Source organism: Alosa alosa, unplaced genomic scaffold (assembly GCF_017589495.1).
Source record: "Alosa alosa isolate M-15738 ecotype Scorff River unplaced genomic scaffold, AALO_Geno_1.1 AALO_1.0_unplaced_36, whole genome shotgun sequence".
Lineage (NCBI taxonomy): Eukaryota > Metazoa > Chordata > Actinopteri > Clupeiformes > Clupeidae > Alosa > Alosa alosa.
This window is the reverse complement of record NW_025962499.1, coordinates 1-22,794: the sequence shown is the minus strand read 5'-3', so window position 1 is coordinate 22,794 and position 22,794 is coordinate 1. Positions and strand designations below refer to the sequence as shown.

The 22,794-nt window shown below is 17.3% G+C and overlaps 3 pseudogenes; 1 reads left to right on the top strand and 2 right to left on the bottom strand.

Annotated features, from left to right (window-relative positions):
• Positions 1 to 3,629: 3,629 nt before the first annotated feature.
• On the bottom strand, positions 3,630 to 5,632 carry LOC125290315 (annotated as a pseudogene).
• A 142-nt stretch (positions 5,633 to 5,774) lies between these two features.
• LOC125290314 lies at positions 5,775 to 8,690 on the bottom strand (annotated as a pseudogene).
• Positions 8,691 to 21,281: 12,591 nt separating this feature from the next.
• Positions 21,282 to 22,782, top strand: LOC125290316 (annotated as a pseudogene).
• Positions 22,783 to 22,794: the final 12 nt, after the last annotated feature.

Here is a 22,794-nt window from a genome sequence, read left to right as displayed (position 1 = left end):
TTTGATATTTTTTTCTAAGATATAATAACTATATTATTATTAGACTATAGAGCAAAGGAAGAAAATTCACAATTAGAAATTGCAGTTGATATATATTCTAATTGATATAATCTACCTTCTGGACTAAATATAGACAATTGTCTATCAAATTGTTTTTCATTCTATGAAGACATAAATTGTGTTTAATATAATGTTTTTATAAAATAAAGAATGTACATAAAGATAAAAATAGTCAAATTTACAAGAGAAACATATATTATTAAAAAATAGGATGATATAATTTATATTAATGTTAATGCCAAACCTATTAACAATAAAGCTAATGAAGAGATAATTAATTTTTTTAGTAAGGAATATAAAGTAAATAAGGAGTAGATAGTTATAGTTGAAGGTAAAAGAAAAAAAGATAAAGTAATACTTATAAAATAATATATAAAAAATGACGTCAGAATTTACATAAAATTATCCATAATACTAATAATAAAAAAATATAAATATCATATTGATTTTATAAACTTAAATTTAAAAACAACATTAATCATGAAATCAAATAAGGAGCAAAATAATTATATTGGTATCATTGCAAACTATGAAAAAAATATAAAAAACTATGAAGAAGAACTTTATATATTAAATAGATGTAAAAATGTTTTAAATAAAAAAATAACAAAAATAGGACTATATTTTACAAAATATAATGAATTTACAATAAAAATGAAGAAACCCAAGCATCAATATACACACCATGATTTTTTAATGGCTGACATGATGATTTGTTCAATATTACATAAACAAAAAATTTTAAATCAAAAAATTCAAGTAAATAAAATAAATGAAGAAATTTTATTATTAAATAAAGAGAAGAATATTTTTTCCGAAAAAAATGTTAATCTCCTTTATGTAAAAAAATATAAAAATAAAAAAGAAATTCCTTATCTATCATCAATAAATAATAAGATAAGTATATTTGAAAAGTTATAATTTTTTTATATAATATTTTTAATTAATTAATTATATAAAGAAATGATTTTTTTATATATAATTCTTTGTGTTATTAATATAAGATGAATTGTAGTATTTGTCTTGAAAGTTTAACTAATGGTGTTAGATGTTATTTAGAAAGTTGTATGCATATATATCATAATATTTGTATACTAGAATGATCTAAATTAAATAATAAATGTCCACTCTGTTAGAAATATTACAATTTTATTTATTTAAATAATGGATATGATATTCAATATATTCCTAATAGAAATAATGGAAATATTAATTCAAGTTAGGATAATAATAGTTTATTACCATGTGTTGTATGTTAGGGATATGACAATGAAAATGTTTTATTATTATGTGATAGATGTGATTATCCTTATCATACTTTTTGTTTAAATCCTAAATTAAAATTTATTCCTAAAGGTGATTGATTTTGTAATAAATGTATAGAAAAAATAAATAAAGAAAAAAATGAAAGAAAAATTTATTCTAATAAATTTATTGTTTATGACTCTAATATTAATAATATTATTTTAGATAATAGTATTACAATAAGAAAAGAGGATGAAAGTAGTGATTTTGAATCTTTTATAAATTCTAATCAAGTAGAATGAGATAAATTTTATTCAGATTTAAGTTTTGAATTATCACATTTTGATTCTTTAAATAAAAGTGTAGAAATTACTATAATAGAAAATAATAATAATAAAATTAGTAGTTTATAGAATTTAAATAATACTATAGATAAAAGTAAATAAAAATTAATTTTATCATTTTTATGAACTTATTAAATACTAATAATTTTAATCTAAATATTACTAATAAAGAAAATAATTGTATAAATATTAATGAAAAATGAAATGGAATATTTACTTGTAATCATTATACTGATAATATAGATAATATTGAAAAAATAAACTGTAAATATATTAAAAATATAAAAGATTTCTTTCTAAATAATAAAAATTATTATATTTTATCAAGATTAACTCTAAAAATTGATAAAATAGAAAAAAATAAAGAAGATAATTATATTAAAAAATTAAAAACTATATCTAAAAAATTAAAATTTCATTTATTAGCTATTTCTATATTAAATATTAATATAATAGATAAAATATTAAATAATATAGATATAGATATAATTTCATTATTTAATAGAGAATTTATTAAAAAATCAATTCTAATAAAAATAAAAATAAAAAATATTTTTGTTGAAATTTTAGATAAAGATTTATATAATCCATTAACTAAATTATTAAGTATGAAAATAAAAAGAAATTTAATTTTTTCATCTTCTAATAAAGAAAATAATAAATTTTTTATGATTTAAAGATAATACTAAAAAATTAATTATTTGATCCATAACTAGAAGAATAGATGGTAAATGTATAATTTAATTAAAAAATTATTTTTTTTAAATTTTTTTTTTTTTTTAAATTTTTTTTAAAAAAAATATATTATTTTTTATTAATAAAAAAATATTTGTTTTATTTTAATATTTAAATCTTCATTAGTTAAATAAAGATCAACATCACAATTTACTAATTTTTTTAATTCTTTTTTATTTTTATTTAAATAATCTAAAATTTCTTTATCTTTTATAGGTACAGATGCAAGATAAATATCATCATCATTTATTATTTTTATATTTAATTCTTTTTTTCTTCTATTTATTAAACTTATTATTTTTCTAAATTCTCCTTCTAATTTTAATTCTGGAGTTATTATTTTATCTAATAGAATGAAAATATCTTTATTCTAAACTAAATGTTGATCATTTGAATTACCTTTATATATTCATTTAATAAAAAAATCTATATCTTTATTTAAAATTATACCATTTTCTAAATTTATATTATCTTTTTCTTCTTTTAATTTTACATTTTGTAATAATTTACTTATATTTATACTATCTTTTTTATATTTTGTACCTAATGATTTCATATTTGGTTTTAAATTTATTTCTATATTTTCTGTTATTTTATTACTATATATTATTTTTTCAATATTTATTTCTTCTATTATATATTTTTCAAATTTTTTTATTATATTTAATTTATTATTATCTTTCATTATTATAGTAATTTTAGATAATTTCTATTTTATATTTATTTTATTTCATCTCTACCTTTTCTACATAATTCTATTATTAATCTTATTAATTTTAGTTCATTTTCTAAATCTTCATCTATTCATAAATTTTTCTATATAGGTTGTAAATGTACAGAATTTATATTTTTTTCTATTTCAAAATTATTATTATTTAATAATTGATATTGATATTCTGAAAAATAAGGAGTAAAAGAAGCAGTTATTATAGAAAAATTTATTAATACATAATATAAAATACTTAAACCTGTTTTAGTACTTTCTATATTATTTATCTAATTTCTTAATCTTTTTCTACTAAATCTTATAAATATTAAACTTATTGATTGTATAAACTAAACTATATTAGATAATACATTAAATAATTTATAATTTTCCATATGATTTTTTATAGATATTATTAAATTATGTAAACAAGAAACTATTCATTTATCTAAAATATCATTATAATTATTTTCAGAATTTAAATTAATTTCTAATTTTAATCTTTTTCTATTTTCTTCAAAAAATAAATAAGCATTATGTCAAGTATTAAAAACTTCTCTCATTACATTGTTAATATCATCTTCATTAAATTTTAAATTTTCTCCATTAGTACATGGTGAATTTAATAAATACATTCTTAAAGCATCTGAACTATATAAATTTATTGTATTCATTATATCTGGATAATTTTTTAAATGTTTACTCATTTTCTTACCATCTTTTGCTAATACTAATCCATTAACAATAACATTAACAAAAGGACTTTCATCTAATATACCTGTACCTATAACTAAAAGAGTATAAAATCATCCTCTTGTTTGATCTAATCCTTCAGCTATAAAATCAGCTGGATAAGATTTTTTAAATTTTTCTATATCTATATTATCTCATTCTAAATTATCATTAGAATTTTTTAAATAATTAAATGGAAAATGTTTATATGCAAATGGCATAGAACCTGATTCATATCAACAATCAAAAACATCTTCTACTCTTCTTAATATATTACCTGTTTTCTTAGATTTAATAGTTAAATGATCTATATATTGTCTATGTAAATCTTTAATATTTTCTATAGGTGTATTAGTTAATTCTGATAATTCTTTTATACTTCCTATTACTATAATTTCATTTCCATCTGTTCATACAGGTATAGGAGTACCTCAAAATCTATTTCTAGTTATAGCTCAATCATGAGCATTTTCTAATCAATTATTAAATCTTCCTTCTTGTATATATTTTGGTACTCAACTAGTTTGATTTAAATTATTATTTACTAATTTTTCTTTAATAGATTGTACTTTAAAAAAATAAGAAGAAGAAGCTCTATATATTAAAGGAGTATCAGATCTATAACAAAAGGATAAGTGTGAGATATTTTATTTTTACTAAATAATTTATTTTCTTTTTTTAATTTTATAGTTATATCTAATTCTACATCTTTAATATATTGATTTTTATAATCAAATATTATATCTAAATATTTACCTTCTAAATTTATAGGACATCATTTGTCTGTATCTTTTGATATATCTATAACATTTTCTCTTAAACATATTCTATTATCATCTTCACCAAAACCAGGAGCTTGATGTACTATACCTGTACCATCAGAATCAGTAACATAATCATCTAATAATATTTTAAAAGCTGAATTTTCAAATGTTTCTTTTAGATAAGGGAATAAAGGTTCATATTTTATATTCTATAATTCTATACCTTTAATTATTTTTATAATTTTATAATTTTTATGATTTATAAATACTTGTTCTAGTCTAGATTTAGCTAAAATATAATTTATATCATTTAATTCTACTATTATATAATCTAAATTCTTATTAACACATAGTGCTAAATTAGCAGGTAAAGTTCAAGGAGTAGTAGTTCAAGCTAAAGCAAATAATTCTTTATTAGATAAAATATTTTGATTTAATAATAAGAATTTTACAGTTACAGATAAGTCAACTGTCATTTTATAATTTAAACCAGCTTCAAAATTAGATAAAGGTGTGGATAAAGCGGTAGAAAATGCAGTTATTTTATTTCCTCTATAAATTAAGTTTTTATTATATAAAGTTTTAAATATGAATCAAAGAGATTCCATATAGGATAAGTCCATAGTTTTATAACCATTATCAAAATCTATTCATCTACCAGTTCTAAAGACAATATCTTTTCAATTATCTACATACTATAATACTATAGATTGACATTTTTCATTATATTTTTTTATAGTAATATCATTTATTATTTCTTTTCTAGTTTTTATGTTTAATTGTTTATTAATTTCATATTCTATGGGTAAACCATGACAATCTCAACCAAATTTTCTTTCAACAAAATATCCATATTGGCATCAAAATCTAGTGACAGTATCTTTTAAATAGCCGGCTAATATATTACCATAATGAGGGAGACCAGTAGCAAATGGGGGGCCATCTAGAAATACATATTGTTTAAAGTCTTTTGATAATTCTAATTGTTTTTCAAATATTTTATTATCTTGTCAATATTTAAGTATTTTTTCTTCAATGAGAGCATAATTAGATTTCTACATTAAAATGATAAAAATAAATTTCTTAAATTTAAAATTTAATTTTTTTATTTGAATTTTTTAATTTAAAAAAATTATTCAAATTTATTAGTAATTGATTATATGAATAAGATTTCATATTATTAGAAATTCAATTAGATAATTTATATTTTATATAATTATTATTGAATCGATTATCTATAAAAATAATAACACCATAATCTTTTTTATTTCTAATAACTCTACCTGCAGCTTGATTTATTGCTCTGAATGCTTGTAGATCATATCATTGTCTTCCTTTAAAATCTTGAAAATTATTATCATTTCATTCCATTTTTAATTCTATTTGTTTATCTTTAAGCATAGGATAAGGTATACCTATAATTATTATCATTCTACAAAGATTATCTTTAAAGTCTATACCTTCTGAGGATTTACCTCTACAGACAGCGAATAGTATGGAGTTATTACCTTTTTTTATATTATCAGAATATTTTAATAATTTAATATTAAACAATTCTTGACTTATTTTTCTTTCTTCATAGACGAAGTAACCGAATTGATTTATTTTATCAAATAATTTTGTAATTTTTATTCTGAAGATTAAATTTTCTAACATAGTATAGGAAGGAAAGAAGACAATAGCGCCACTATTTTTTTCATTATTTGATATTAAGTCATAGATAGATTGACTTATACCGTCTAAATATTCAGGAGTTTTTGCATTATTATATGTACCATTTAGGGGAATATTTTTTGAAGAATTAGAGATGAAAGAAACAAGTAATTGATCATCGGGAATTTTATGGGAAATTATTTTTTGTATTTTAAAGGGAGAATTTAATTCTTTTTCAAAGCTATTGAAAGGGGAAAGAGTTCCTGAAATTAAAATTATTGAGTGGCAATTAGTTGATAATTTATTGAATACTAAGCCAGCATTCATGCATAAGAAGCAAAGAATATTATTTTCTATTACTAGTTTAAAGGAGGATAAATTTTTATTATTATTTTGAAAAATATATTTTATGATAATTGAAAATTTTTTTAAAATGCTTGAGACTATATCGGGAATTTGATATTTTGTATTTATGGAATCTAATTGATTATTTTGTTCTGTTATATTTTTAAATAATTTAACTATATCATTATAGCTTGTGATAGTTATACCTATTTTTTGAAAAAATATTAAAATTTCTTTATCGGAATATTTAACAATTTTATACTATATGGATTTAATTTGAATATTTAATTTTTCAAATAATTTTAATATTATTTCAGAATCTATAGTATTAGAGGATTTCATTTCTTTTATAATTTGATTTCTTTCGGATATACCTATAGAAAAGCTTAAGGATTCTCTACAAATATTATCAATATTATGAGCTTCATCTAATACTATGATACTATTTTTTATTTTTAATCCTGTTAATTTTCTTATCATGGGATCTAGTATATAATTATAGGGGCATATTATTAATTCAGCGGATTCTATAGAGGATTTAGTACTATAATATGGGCAAATATTTGATTTTCTTCCATCTTTTAGTAGATCTTCGATATCTTTTATTGACTATATTATATTAAGATTATCTTTATGATCAATAAAAGATTTATGATGGGAGCAATTTTTATTTTTTACGAGAGATTTACAAATTTCTTTTATATTAAATTCTTTTCTTACATTATTATTTATACATAATTGAGTTCTTGATCCTAATACTATGGATTTTATATTATATTCTTTTTCTAATATTTTTAATTCATTTATTATTTGTTTCATTTGGCTATGGGTTCTAGTGGCTAAATATATTTTATTTTCTTTATTATAAATATTTCAATTTACAAGAGACAATAGGGTAGAAATTGTTTTACCTGTACCTGTAGGGGATTCAATTAAAGCATTTTCTGATGTTTGTAAAGCTTCATAAAATTTTGATATAAAATCAATTTGAGAGTTATATAGAAGATATGGAGAATATATTTCTAATTTTGTATTTATTTTTATTTTTTTAAAATTCATTCGTATTAATTTATAAAATATTTTAAATAAACACACAAAATAATAAGGATGGAAAATATAAAATTTGAGAGTGAATTTGTGAGAATATAGAAGGAAGTTTTAGAATAGAAAGATAATTTATTAAAGAATATTTATAGTATTAACAATGAAGATATTATGGAGAAAATAACAAATATTTTAGAAAAAATAACAGAATCAACGATAAATTCTATGAATAATATTGATTAGAATATGAAAAAGCTTGAAAATAATATTAAAAATTGTGAAAATAAAGTAAAAATGATTGAAAATATTTATATTAAATATTACAATGTTATTATAAGGAAAAAAATAAATGAGAAATTATCATTAGAAGGAAAGAATGAAGTAAAGGACAAGAAATAGAATGAATGAAATATTGATCCATATCCTGAATTAAAAGAAATAATATAGAATGAGAGAATAGATTATAAAATATTTAAATAATTAATTATAACATTTTCATTATAGGAAAATAAGAAGATTTATTATTTATGGTTGAATTTATTTTTATATTTTGGAAAGGACCGATTTGATTATCATCTATAGTTAGGAAAAATCCTTCTTTAGATTGGGAGAATATTTCTATGGAGTTTACTATATAGCTTCTAAGATCAGAGTTTAGATTAAAGTCTATAATTTCTGAGTAATTTAACAAGTTTACGAGAAGATTACTTGATTCATGATTTAGATATAATTCTTTTAAATAATGGCCTAATATTTGATATTTTCTAGGATTTTTAAATATTTCTAGTTTATCACAGGAGGAGGGGGAGAGAGTAAAATTATATATTGATATACAATCGACTTCTAGATTAAGAATTTCTTTTTTAAAGGTATCAGTTTTTAATTTTATATTAAATTTTTTTAGCTATTTTTTATTTTCAAGTTCAATTTTTACATTGAACAAGAAGTAGAATTTTGAATTATATTCTAATTCGATTGTTTTACCTATTTTAATTTTATTTATTATATCATCATTTATATTATAGTATTTTATTTGATTATTAATATACTATTCTTGATCATTATCATTATAATAGTTTCCGATATATTTTCCTATTAATTCGCAAATATTAATATTTAAAGTATTTTCTAGGGAGTATCAGAGATAATCTTTTATTTTTCTATTTATTATTTTATTATGTAGGGTATTAATAGTTCTTTCTTCATAATTAAAGTCTACGAGTGTATCTCAATCATTTCTATTATCTCAATAATTTTTTATTATATTTTTCTTTTCTTCTTTATCTGGAATATATCAATTAGATAATGTATTTTTTTCAATATTAGGAATAATTTTATTAATATTAGAGATTGGATTATTAATATTTGTTTTATAGATAAGATCGGAATCACTTAGCAATAGGGAGATTGGATTAGGGGAAAGGGGAATTATATAAAAATTAAATTGTATATCATTTTTATGATTTAAGTAAAAATTTAGAATAATATTTATAGATTCTAATTTTCCGGGTAGAAGTATATCTATTTTTTAAAAATTTTTTAAAAAAATATTATAGGGATCTTCTAGGGTAGTTAGAGAGATAGGGATAATATTATTTGAAATTAGGAATTGATTAGGTAAAATAAATTTACAATTCATGAAGATACTTATTGGTTTAATATCTATATAATAATTTTCCAATAGATTAAAATCTTTTTTCTTATATTTTAAAAGAATATCTAAAAGTATTTTATTATATTTTTTATTTATTGAAAATAATTTTTTCTTTTAAGGTTATTAATTTTTCTTCTTTATTTTTTATTTTATAATAGATATTCATTAGATCGGAGATATCATTTTTTGTAACGCTTGAAATTTTAATTAAATCTTCATTATTTATTTGATAGAATCTTGATATTATATATAGAATATAGATTAATTTTTCATTATCATCTTTTTTATCTATGAATAAAATTTTTTTATTTTTTAATTTTGTTAGGGGGATATTAGGAATATAATTCATTATTTTAGTAATATTATTGATTGAACCGGAAGAGAAAAGGAAAATAGGTTTAATTTTTATGGTATCTCAGTTTAATATTTTCATATTTAATAATTTATTTAATTGTTTTTTAATTGTTATTTTTTTATTTATAATATTTAGAGTTTGAAGAGTTATATTTGAGTATGGTTTAGGTATATAAAAAAATAATTTTAAAATTTTTTTTAAATTTTTTATATTTGAGCATTTTTTATATTTGAATAGAATAATATTAGTATAATAGCAGATGGATTGGAAAAGGGAGATAGAATAGAAATATGATTTAAATATTTTATATTTAATTTTTTTAAGTAGATCAATGAATATATCGATTATATTTTCTTTATCTAATTCATCAAGTATGAATATATCTAGGAGAAAATTAATTTTTATTTGAAATTCTAATTCTACGATTTGAGAATATGTAAATTTTTCTTTTAATAATTCATTAGTATTATTATAATTTGTTATGAGTTTATTACCATTTACATTGAGTAGATTTAAGACGAGTACGGATGTATGAGATTTTTTAACGAGTAATTGTAAGAATTTAAAGAATTTAGTATTAGAGTAGATATCGATATAATCATTTATATACATTTTAATTTTTGTATTTTTTGTTTCTATATTATGAATTATATTACAAACATCTTTTTTCTATAAAAAATTTAATACTATATAAGTGATAGTAATTTGCAAATTTACAAGAAAAAATAAATTAGTATCATTAATAATATTTGACATGTTTTTATCGTATGTTTCGATTAATTTTTTTAAGAACAATTCTCTTGTTGTTATATCTTCAGATATTGTTTTTCAGAATATATTATATTCATTATCTTTTAAAGTGTATTCTTTATTTTTTATTATTTTATCGATAATTTCTTCTAGTTCATTTATATATATTGAAGTCATGTTTATGTTAATGTTTTAATAAAATTAAATATTTTTTTAAAATAAAAAATTATTTAAATATATTTTCATCGTCTAATTCATGATAGTAATATATTATTATTATTTTTATATTAAAATAAGACAATACGATTAGTATATGTAATAGAAATAATAATATAATAATTGAAAAAATATTAAATATAATATCATTTTTTAATAATAATATTTTATCTTTACAGGTAATAAAATTATTACAATTTTTTAAAAATATTTGGGTGATATCTTTTAAATTATTTCAGCTACAGCAATTAAAATGATATTCTATTAGATAATTAAATTCATTATATCTTTTAAATTTCAAACCTGAAATATATAAATTTTTTTCATTTTTTATATTCTAATAAAAATATATCTAAAAGATAAGAAAAATTAACAAGAATGAAAATAAAAAAATATTAAATATGATTGAAAATATATTAATAAGAGTATAATTAAAAACAAATAGATAAGGGAATAGTAAAGGAATATATGCGCTAAATAAAACGCAGCTTATAAAAATATATGTACGACGATATTCGTATAGGTTTATATTTTTATGGATTAATGATAGATTATATATCAATATTAAAGTATATAATACAATGACTAAAGTACAAATAAAAAAGGTTCATATTATTGGTCTATGTTTCATTATTTTTTACAATTCTTTGTGTTGTATTTATTATTTATATTTATGAATAAAGAATTAACATATCACGATTTATATAGAATTATAAATGATAAAATGAAGACAGTTAAGGATATGATAGTAATAGAATTAAAAAATTTATGATTTGAGGATATAGATATTAATATTATAAAAAATTTTTAGAAATATGTATATAAATTAGATGTTAAAAGTGATATTTATTTTAATGGAATTAAGAAGAAGATGTTTATTGAGGATTATTTATTACCTAAGGAATTATTTAAGAAATATAATAAAAATAATAAGAAATATAATAGAGGTAATAATAAATTTGATATAATAGCGTTAGATTGTGAAATGGTATTAACAGAATGAGGATCTGAATTAGCTAGAATTAGTATAGTTGATAGGAAGATGAGAGTAATAATGGATGAATTAGTTAAGCCTAAAAATAAGATAACTAATTATGTTACTAGGTATAGTGGAATAAATGAGAAGATGTTAAAAAATATAAAGATGGATTTAAATGGTATATAGAGAAAATTAAGTTAGATAATAGGGAAGGATACGGTGATAGTAGGGCATACATTAAATATAGATTTTGGGGTATTAAAAATATATCATGAAAAGATTATAGATATATCTAGTATAATATAGAAGTAGAAAATTTCATTAAAGAAATTATCAGAAAAATATTTAAATTTAATTATTTAGAATAAATATGGGCATTGTAGTGTGGAGGATGCGAAAGCTACGATGTCTATTTTTAATTATTATATAAAAAATTAGATAAAGCCATGATATTAGAAGGATGATATTTATGATTTATTTCCTATTATGTGTAATGATTCTTATATTATAAATAGTATGAAAAATTTTAACAAATTTAAGTATAGTATGGGTAATAAAAATTAGTATAATTTATTAGAGGAAATAATAAAAATATTAAAAGAATCTATTAATAAAAAGATAATATTTTCATAGATAAAAAAGAAAGTATGAGATGAATTATCTATTGGAATTAATAAATTATATTATTTATTAGATAGGAGAGTTAATATTATACTTTATACGGCGCCTAATAGTATAAAGAAGGATGGAGTTGTAATTATTTTAGATAACGGTATTAAAAAAATAAGGATTAATTAATAATAAAAGTATTTTTTAAAAAAAATAAATTAATAATTTTTAAAAATTAATTTTTTTAATATATATGTATAATTGATATTTTATTATTTTTATATATGAATTATAAGAATTTGAAGTATTTAATAATATATTATGTATATTAATAATTATTTTATTGAGTTCATTATTATTTTTAATTTCTTCATTATTATTTATTATATGTAGGGAGATTATAAGAATTTCAGGATTTATTCATAATAGATAATTTATATGTTTTTTAGTTAAGATAGTAATAATATAATTTATTATTATATTATTTTGAAAATGAAATATGAATTGATTTAATTGTAAGGGGGATATTAAATTTTGAAATTTTTTATAATTTTTTAAATAATTATATTTATAAAGAAAATCGAATAATTTTATTAGAATATTATAGGTTCATTTTGGATCTAATTCTATGTATAATAGGAGGCAATGAATAATTTTTTTATATAATTTTACTAAAAGATTATAAGTATTTTTATCGTAGTATTGTAAATTATCTTGTTTTCTAAGATGAATTAATAAAACGGATGTTAATTTTATTATTATATCTTGATAATTATTAATTTTTATAATTTTTGTAATTAGATCAATAATTTTAAATTTTAAAAAATTATTAGGAATTTCTAGCATATCTAGGATTGAGTTTGTATATTTTATGGAAGAGAATATTTTATTATATGTATAATTTGACAATTGATTTAGTAATTGTATGAATAGGGAGGGGCTTATTTTTTCATCAATTTTAGTAAAAAATAATTGAAGAACGTTGACAGTATTATTTATTAATTTTTGATTTTGTTTTGATTTTGTTTTGATTTCATTTGTTTTTTTATATTGTAATACTATATTTAGGAAGATAAAAATTGTTTTTATTGTTTCGTATATTATTACATTTTGATTAGTATTATTTGAATATGAGGATAGTATTATACAGAAAAAATTTGTAATAGTTTCATTTTTATAAATTAAGATATATAGTATAGTATTTTTTATATCATCATTTATATTAATATTAAAATGTTTTAATAATTCGCTATATAGTATTAACAATTTTCTAAAAAATTCTAATAATTTTACTATTAGTAATAATTTATCTGGATTATTTATTTCTTTTTTATTGGAGAGGAATTGAGTTATTAATATTTCATTAAATTGATTTGATATATAGAAAATATATTTTTCATTTATTTTATTATTTTTTATATTTTTATTAAGGAATCGATTATTTTATTAGAAATTAATAAAAAGGGAATAGTATTTTCATCGTGTCAGCAGCTATTAAACAATATTTGAGTTATAGAATCTATTGATTCTGGGATTATATCTATTAATTTAACTAAAGTTAATAGAAATATTTTAGGTATTTTTTCATTTTTCATTATTTCGTATAATATTTTATTTGATATTTCATAGAATAAAATTTTATTATTAGTATTATTTAAGGAGAAGAGAGCTATTTTTTTAATTTCTAAATCAAAATTAGAGATATCTTTTATTAATTGATGGATAATTAGGGGGAGTAATTCATTATCGGATTCTAATATTATTGGTAAAACTTGATAACCTATTTTTTTATTTTGATATTTTTCTACGGAAATTAATTTAAGTATATCTATAGCGGCAAATTCAACATCGAATCCTAGAATATGAAAGTAAAACAATTCGTATATAGCATTTAATCTATGTATAGAATTTCAAGTTGAAGAGTATTTTCTAAGGATACTTTTTATATTAGTTATTTCATACATTACTTTTTTATTAATTAATTTTATGGATGTTAATTCATGTATATTTTGTTTTTTTATTCAATCAAAATTATTAATAACTTTAACTTTATCATCTTTTAGCAATTGATCAACATCTCTATTTCAGTTAATGAATCACATTATAAAAAATATTTTCCGAGGATATTTTATTATTTTTATTATTTTTAAAGGAAACAAATATTTTTTAAAAAATTAAAATTAAATTTAAGTTAATATTTTATTTTAATATTTTTAATATAATATCAATTATGGATTTAACATAAATTAAATGATCTTCTTTATATATATCGGAAAGAGATAATAATAAATTAAAAATAGGAATTTTATTATCAATAGAAGAAATGGATTTAGATATTATAAATTTTATTAATATATTTTTTTCTTTTCTATTAATAATATTTTTGCATTCTATTTTTTGTAAAAATAAAAATATCTCTATATAATTATATCGACTTGTGCTAGAATTATTTATATTATTTATTATATCTTTACTTGATTCTATTATATAATCTAATTTTTTTAATTTTTCGGGATTATTTTCTATTTTCTATTTTTTGTTTTCAATTTTTTTATTTTTTATAGTCATATCACGTTGACAATTAGGGCATATTCAAATATATTCATTTTTTGTAAATTGAACAACATTAACACATTTTCTATGATATCAAAAATTGCAATTAATACAGTTTAATGTAATTCCTTTTGTTATTTTACAGCAATAACAATATATTTCAATTTTTTCTTTTGTAATTTTTATTTTTGGACACATATTTTATTTTATTTATTTTTATATTTTTATAACACAAAATAATTTTTTGTATATATTTGATAATAAATTATAAAATATCATTTTAAGTATTTTCCGTATATAGTTCATTTACAAAATATATTAATTTAAATTTTTAAAAATAATTAAATTAGAATTTTAATAATTTTAGAATTTTTAAAAAATATTTTAATAATATATATTAAAATAATATAGGTTATTTTTTAATTTCTTTAATTAATTTCTTTAATTAAATTTTTTAATCTTTATTTTTTAATCTTTATTTTTTTATACTTTCAGGGTATTATTAGGATAAGATAAGGTTTAATATTTTAAATAATAATGAAATAATATAGTAAAAAGAAGGAAAAAAATTTATTAGATTATTTTTTAGATATTATAATATTAAAAATATTTATTATAATTAAAAAATAATTTAGGGTTATAGAATTTATTTAATATAGAATAATTTTTAAATTTATGTATTTATTTTTATAGAATCAACATTTTTTATATAATATTTTATATAAAATAGAAATTAAAAGTATAAAAATAATATGGAATTATAAAAAATATTTAATTATATTTTTTATACATAGCATAATAATTACAATAATTATAATAATTATAATAAAAATTATCATGATAGAAATAAGAATTTGATATATTAGTACTTTATATCATTTATTTTTTTCGATATAATCATTTATATAATCATTTATATATTTTATATTATTATTATTATATATTTTTATATTATTAAATTCTACATCTGCGTATAGTATTTTATCATTATTTGTTAAGAGTGAATTAGGACTATTATCATATTGATCTTCATTATTAAAATTATATATTTCTTCATAACCATAATCAATTTCTATATATTCTATTGAATTATTATTTTTCATATTATTTCTAATAATATATATATCGTTTATTCATATTTCTATATATTCTTCTAATTTAAAATAGATTATGATATTATTTATAATATTATTCATAATATACATTTCATTTTTAAATTTTTTCATATTTATATTATATTCTTCTAAAGTTTTTATATTTTTATATGAAAAGAATATACTATTATTATTATTAGTTCAATGATTAAACTATTTATTAAAAGCTGGTATAATATTTTCTTTTAATATATCATTATTAGATTTTATTTCTTTAATATATATTTTTAGTTTTAGTTTTAGTTTATATATAGTATCTAAATATAAACGATAAGTTGAAGTAACATGTAATAAATTTTTTTGTATATGCTAGTTAAATTTTATTGTTATTTCATTTTTTAAATATTCATTTATTATATAAAATCAACATGTATAATTTTTTAAAAATAACATTATTTGATTAAAAATATTTAAATCAATATATATAGAGTTTGGAATAATAGATATTAAATTAAACAAATCTAATTCATCTTTATATTTTTCACTTAATATTCTATATTTTATCATTTGTTTTTCTAATATATTTTGAAAATCTAATTTTATTAGGATATATTCTATATTTGTACATATTTCAGATATCATATTATTGAATAAAGTAATATAATTATTATAATCATCTATATTTTTTATTTTATTATAATCATTATATATAGAATTATTTGAATATATATTTATTTGCATTTTTTTAAGAATTTTTCTTAATTTTTCTTTTATATTATTATTTATTTGATTTTCCATATATAAAAATATATGGTTTATAATTAAATGTATATTATTAAAAAGTAAATAAGTAGGTGAATATCAAAATTTAAAAATTTCATTAATATTTTTATTTATTTTATTTTCATCTATTTTATTATTTATTGATTTATTAATAATAAATAATAATTCATAATACTATTCAATATAAGATTTTAATTCTGTATTATATTTAATTAATATATTCTATGTATTTTTTATGGAATCAAATAGTATTAGACAGTATAATAAAATTAATATAATATTCATTTTATTTTTTTTAGTTTAATGTTTCGGATATTTAATAAAAATTAAATATTATTTTTTATAATAATGATTATAATATCTATATCATTTTATTAAATAAATTTTTTAAAAATTTATTCTAAAGACAATTTAATGAAATAAAAAGAGATAATATCTATTTAAAAAGTTAATTTTACAAAAAAAATATAAATTTTAAAAAAAATAATTGAAATATTAAAATTAAGATAATATAACACAAATTAATATTTTAACTAGAATTAATTATGAATATATATTTTTAAGAATAAAAAAGAATTAATTATAATAATTTAAATTTAATTAAAATAATAAAAAAAAGATAATAAACTTAAAAATAACAAATATATAATAAGTAAAATTTTATAATAATAATGTATCTAAAAAAATATTAGAAATTAAATATTATTATATAGATGAAATATTTAAATATGTCTTAATAGATTATTTATAGTTACTTAACTATATAGATCAAAATGTAAATACTAAAATATTTTAATATATTTCTTATTTAAATATAAAAAATTAAAATCATATAAAGAAATATTTAAAAAACTAAAGTTCAATATGAAATTTAATAAAATACTATTTTTAGATACAAAAATTTAAAATAGAGACTTATAAGATATAAGATCTATATATAATAATTTTTTTATAATATAAATTTTTTATTTCTATTATATAAATTATTATATAGAATAAATCTTAATAAGTCTAGATTTAAAATAAATTATATAGTCTTTTTGGAAATTAAATAAATTAATAAAAAGAAAAATATATAATTAATTTCATAAAAATAAAATAGAATATTGAACCTAAAAATAAAGACATAATAATCAGATTATTAAATTTTTAAAATATATTATTATTATAATGTGCTTTATCTGATTAAAAATATATATAAATATTCATAATAATATAGTAATAAAAACAAATGATAATTATAAAATTATTCATTATAGATTATATGTAATATTAATATAATATGTTTAAATACCATATTTAAGTATTTATAAATATATCATTTAAATTTAAATATTAAATATTAAAAATAAATATTTATATAAAGAAAATTTTAAGAAAATGTCATTAAAATAATATATAAGTATAATAATAATAATAATGAAATATTTTTAAAAATCAAAATAAAAATAAGATTATCTATATCATCTCTACTATTTAAGATATAATTAAATTTAAGTTAAGTTAAGCCACTTAAAATTTAAATTAATTTTTTTAAAAAATGAATTAAAAAATAAAAAATTACAAAAAAATTCTATATAATAAAAATAAATATTATAAAAATATAAATTTTTATTATAATTTTATAAAAAAATCTAAATTAATAAAATTATATCTATTATAGTAGTAATTTGAAAATAATAAATACTTATGTTAATAAAAAAACTACTAAAATTAAATATACTAATAAGAATATTTAATAAAAAATTTATTATAAATTATATTAATAATATTTACAGTAAGAAAAATATAATAATTGATAAATAAATTAATTAAAAATTATATTATTTATCTAAATTATAGTTATAGTAAATTTAATTTAATTTTTAATAATTAATACCATTGAATATTACTATAATTAACTAATTTATATAAAAATATATATAATATATACCATATATCTAAATAAAATATCATTATTTACTATATAATTTTTCATAATAAAAATTATACTCTAAATCAAACCAAAATAAATGACTATATCAATAATATACATTAGTTCAATAAGATAATAAATATATTTCTATATATAAGAAGTAACAAGCTCTATATAAATAAATATTATTATAACATATATTTATAATAGTATAAGAAAAACATAAATTTATAAAAAATTAATTAATTATGTTTAAATATGAATCTCTGTTAATACGTAACAATCTACAATTTTTACTACTTATATAAACATCGTAATCACTTATATAATATTTATTAGAAAATATTTCACTTCCTAATACTGATCATTTCTATATTACTTCCTTTTTTATCTTCTTTTTCTATTATTATATCTCCCTATACTACTATACTACAATATTTTGATTTCTATCCTTTTTTATATAGATATCTTCCATTATCTTCTATCATTAATAAACTTTCTATATCATTAAATACTAATTCCTATCAATGTGATGAACATACTAATTTTCTTAAATCATTTCATACTAATTTTTTTGGTATATATTTAGATAATAAAAACTATACTAATCTCATTTCCTATCCTTCTATCTTATATAATATTGTTTCTCTCTTCTTTTTATATAATTTTCTTGTATCTACTACTACATTTGTTTTATTAATTGTCTATCCTGTAATAATAGGAACAAATCCATGATATAAATTTGATTCTAATTCTGTTTCATCCTTTATATCTATCTATAATATTTTCTCTATTATATCTTCTAATGTAATTAATCCTATATATTTACTTCTATCTTTAACCAATGCCATATGCGTTTTTCCTATACAAAATATTCTTAATATAGTTTCTATAAAATCATTCTCCTTTACACATATAAACTATCTATCAAATAAATCTATTATATCTTTAACATAAAAAGTTTCAATATTCTAACTCAATATAAGCAATAAATCTTTAATAAATAATATACCTACTATATTTTTCTCATCATCATATACAGGTAATCTTGAACATCCTTCATAATATAATTCTAAAAGTAAATCCTTATCTATTTTTCTATCCTAATTTATCATAATAACTTCATTATATTTTACCATTACATCTTTTGCTTTTAATAAAGAAATATCTAATACAGAAAATAACATTTTTAATTCTGTTTTTTTAAGATAATCATTACTTGTATATGTTCTTAAAAATTCTTTTAATTCTTCCTTAGTCTATAAATACTATCTATCTTTTCTATTCCTATTATGACTTAATATAAAATCTAAAATCATTGATAATGGTATAGAAATTATTGATGTTATTATAATTAATAATAATATAAAATAATATAAATAATTAACTAAAAATAATGGATTTTTTAAAAATAAAACTTGAGGTATTATCTCTCCTAATAAAGTTACTAATATTGTAACTAATATAAAATATTTATCAGAAAATAAATCTTTAATTATATTAGAACAAAATCCCGTAATAATAGCATTACTTAATAATAAAGATACCATTGTATTTGTTTTATTATATATTATATATTTAATCTTTTTTGCTATATTTCTTTGATTTTTATTTTCATCTTTTAACATCATCTATATCTATATCTTATCTATGGATAAAACTGCTGCCATTAATCCTGATACTATCATTGATGATAAAAAAAGTATTATTGATATTACTATCTGTCATCAGTCAATATCACCATTTGACATAAATTTGTTGTTATTATTAAACACAAAATTATTATTATTTTATTTCTATAAAAATTTATTAATTATTTTTTGTATTATAATATAATATTACATATTCTCATGTCTTAATATTACATTTTTTAATAATATCTTTTATAGGTAAATTACGTAATTTATTAAAATATTTTATTAATTCATTGTTTTTTAATAATTTTTCATATATCTATTTCTATTTTCTCATAATTGTATCCATATCTAAATTAATTTCTTCTTTAATGTTCATATTATAATTCTATATATTAACCTTATTTATTATATATCTTTTTGTATTAGTCTATCCCTGTTCTCATATCTATTTTTTTCTTTTAATTTTATTTCATAAATTATTTATTAACTCTGTAATTTCTTCCTTAAGTATATTATTATTAAAATTCATTTTTCTCTATAAAATAAATGGTTTTATATTTATTAATGTATTAATATTTCCTCTAAAATCTATTATATTTTTTTCTTTTATATCTTGATTGTTTTTATTCTCTACTAAATTAATAATATTGTTTTTTTCAACAATTTTATCAACACTAGAATGTTTTTTACAATAATATTTAGTACTATTTAATCCATTCTTTTCTATATCTATATCTATTTCATTTTTTATTTTCATACATAAATCTTTCTAATCTCTTAATCCTGTTATAAAAATATTCATATTTTCTCATATATTTGTATAATCTTTTAATTGTTCATATATTTCATATTTTATATCATTAATTAATTGTTTTATTTTTTTTAATATCTATTTATAAAATATTTCTTCTTTAATATGAAAATCTTCTCTTCATAATACTAATCCAGGTACAACCTATTTATTACATATAATATTTTTTATATTAAATGATATAATTTTATTGAATAAATTTATATAATCTCTATATTTTATATATTGTCTAAAATAATTTTTCTTTATCATATAACTAAATATTTTTATCAACTTTATAAAAACATAAATTTAAAAATGGTTAATTTTACAACAGAAGATGTTAGAAAATTAAGTAATTTTCCTGAAAAAATTAGAAATATGTGTGTTATTGCACATGTTGATCATGGTAAATCAACATTAACAGATAGTCTTGTAAGTAAAGCTGGTATTATATCTAAAGCCAAATCAGGTGAAAGTAGATTTATGGATACTAGAGCAGATGAACAAGAAAGAGCAATTACTATTAAATCTACTTCGATCTCTTTATTATTTGATCATCAAAAAATATTTGAAGAAAAAAAAGGAAAAATTTTTAATAAATTTAATAGATAGTCCTGGACACGTAGATTTTTCATCAGAAGTTACAGCTGCATTACGTATTAGTGATGGTTCTTTAGTAGTAGTAGATTGTGTAGAAGGTGTATCTACATAGACTGAAACTGTATTAAGATAGTCTTTATGTGAAAAAGTTAGACCTATACTTTTTCTTAATAAATATGATAGAATTTTTTTAGAAATGTAGATGGAAGATGAATAGATTTATAAAACATTTAGAAAAGTAATAGAAAATGTTAATGTTATAATATAGACATATGGCGATAAATCTATGGATAATTTATATGTTTCACCTGATGAATGTACAGTAGCATTTGGATCAGGGTTACAAGCATGAGCATTTACAATAGATAATTTTTACTATAATAATTATCTTAAAAATTCTAAAATAACAAAAATGCCAAAATTAAGTAAATTATGAGGAGATAATTTTATTAACCCTACAACAAAAGAATAGTCAAAAATAATGAAACAGGGTATGGTAAGAACATTTTGTTATTTTTTTATAAAACCTATAAGAACAATACATGAATTAGCAATGAGTGAAAATGCAACAGATAAAACTAAACTTAATAATTTATTATCTAAACTTGGAATTAAATGAAAACCTGAAATGCATAATAATTATAAAAAATTAAAAGATAAACTTAAATATATAATGAGTGAATGATTACCAGCAGGAGATACATTATCTAAAATGATAATAGAAAAATTACCGAGTCCAATAGAAGCATAGCCGTATAGAACAGATATATTATATACAGGTGATTTAAATGATGAATATGCAACAGCTATTAAAAAATGTGATTAGAATGGTCCGTTAATGTTATTTATATCTAAAATGATACCTACATCAGAACCGGGTAAATTTTATGCATTTGGAAGAGTATTTAGTGGAAAGATAAAAAGTGGATAGCATATTTAGATATTACAACCAGGGTATATACCACCTAATAGAGATGAAAAAGGAAAAATATTATCGGAATATATAGATGAAAATGGAAATACAAAAACATGAAGTAAGCCTTGTTAGTCTAGAGTATAGAAATTAGTATTAATGATGGGTAGAATAAATGAAGCATTATCAGAATGTTCAGCAGGTAATATGGTAGGATTAGGTGGAGTAGATAAAGATATAATAAAAACAGCTACAATATCAACTTCATTGGATAGTTATGGATTTAAAATGATGTCATTTAGTGTAGCGGCAGTA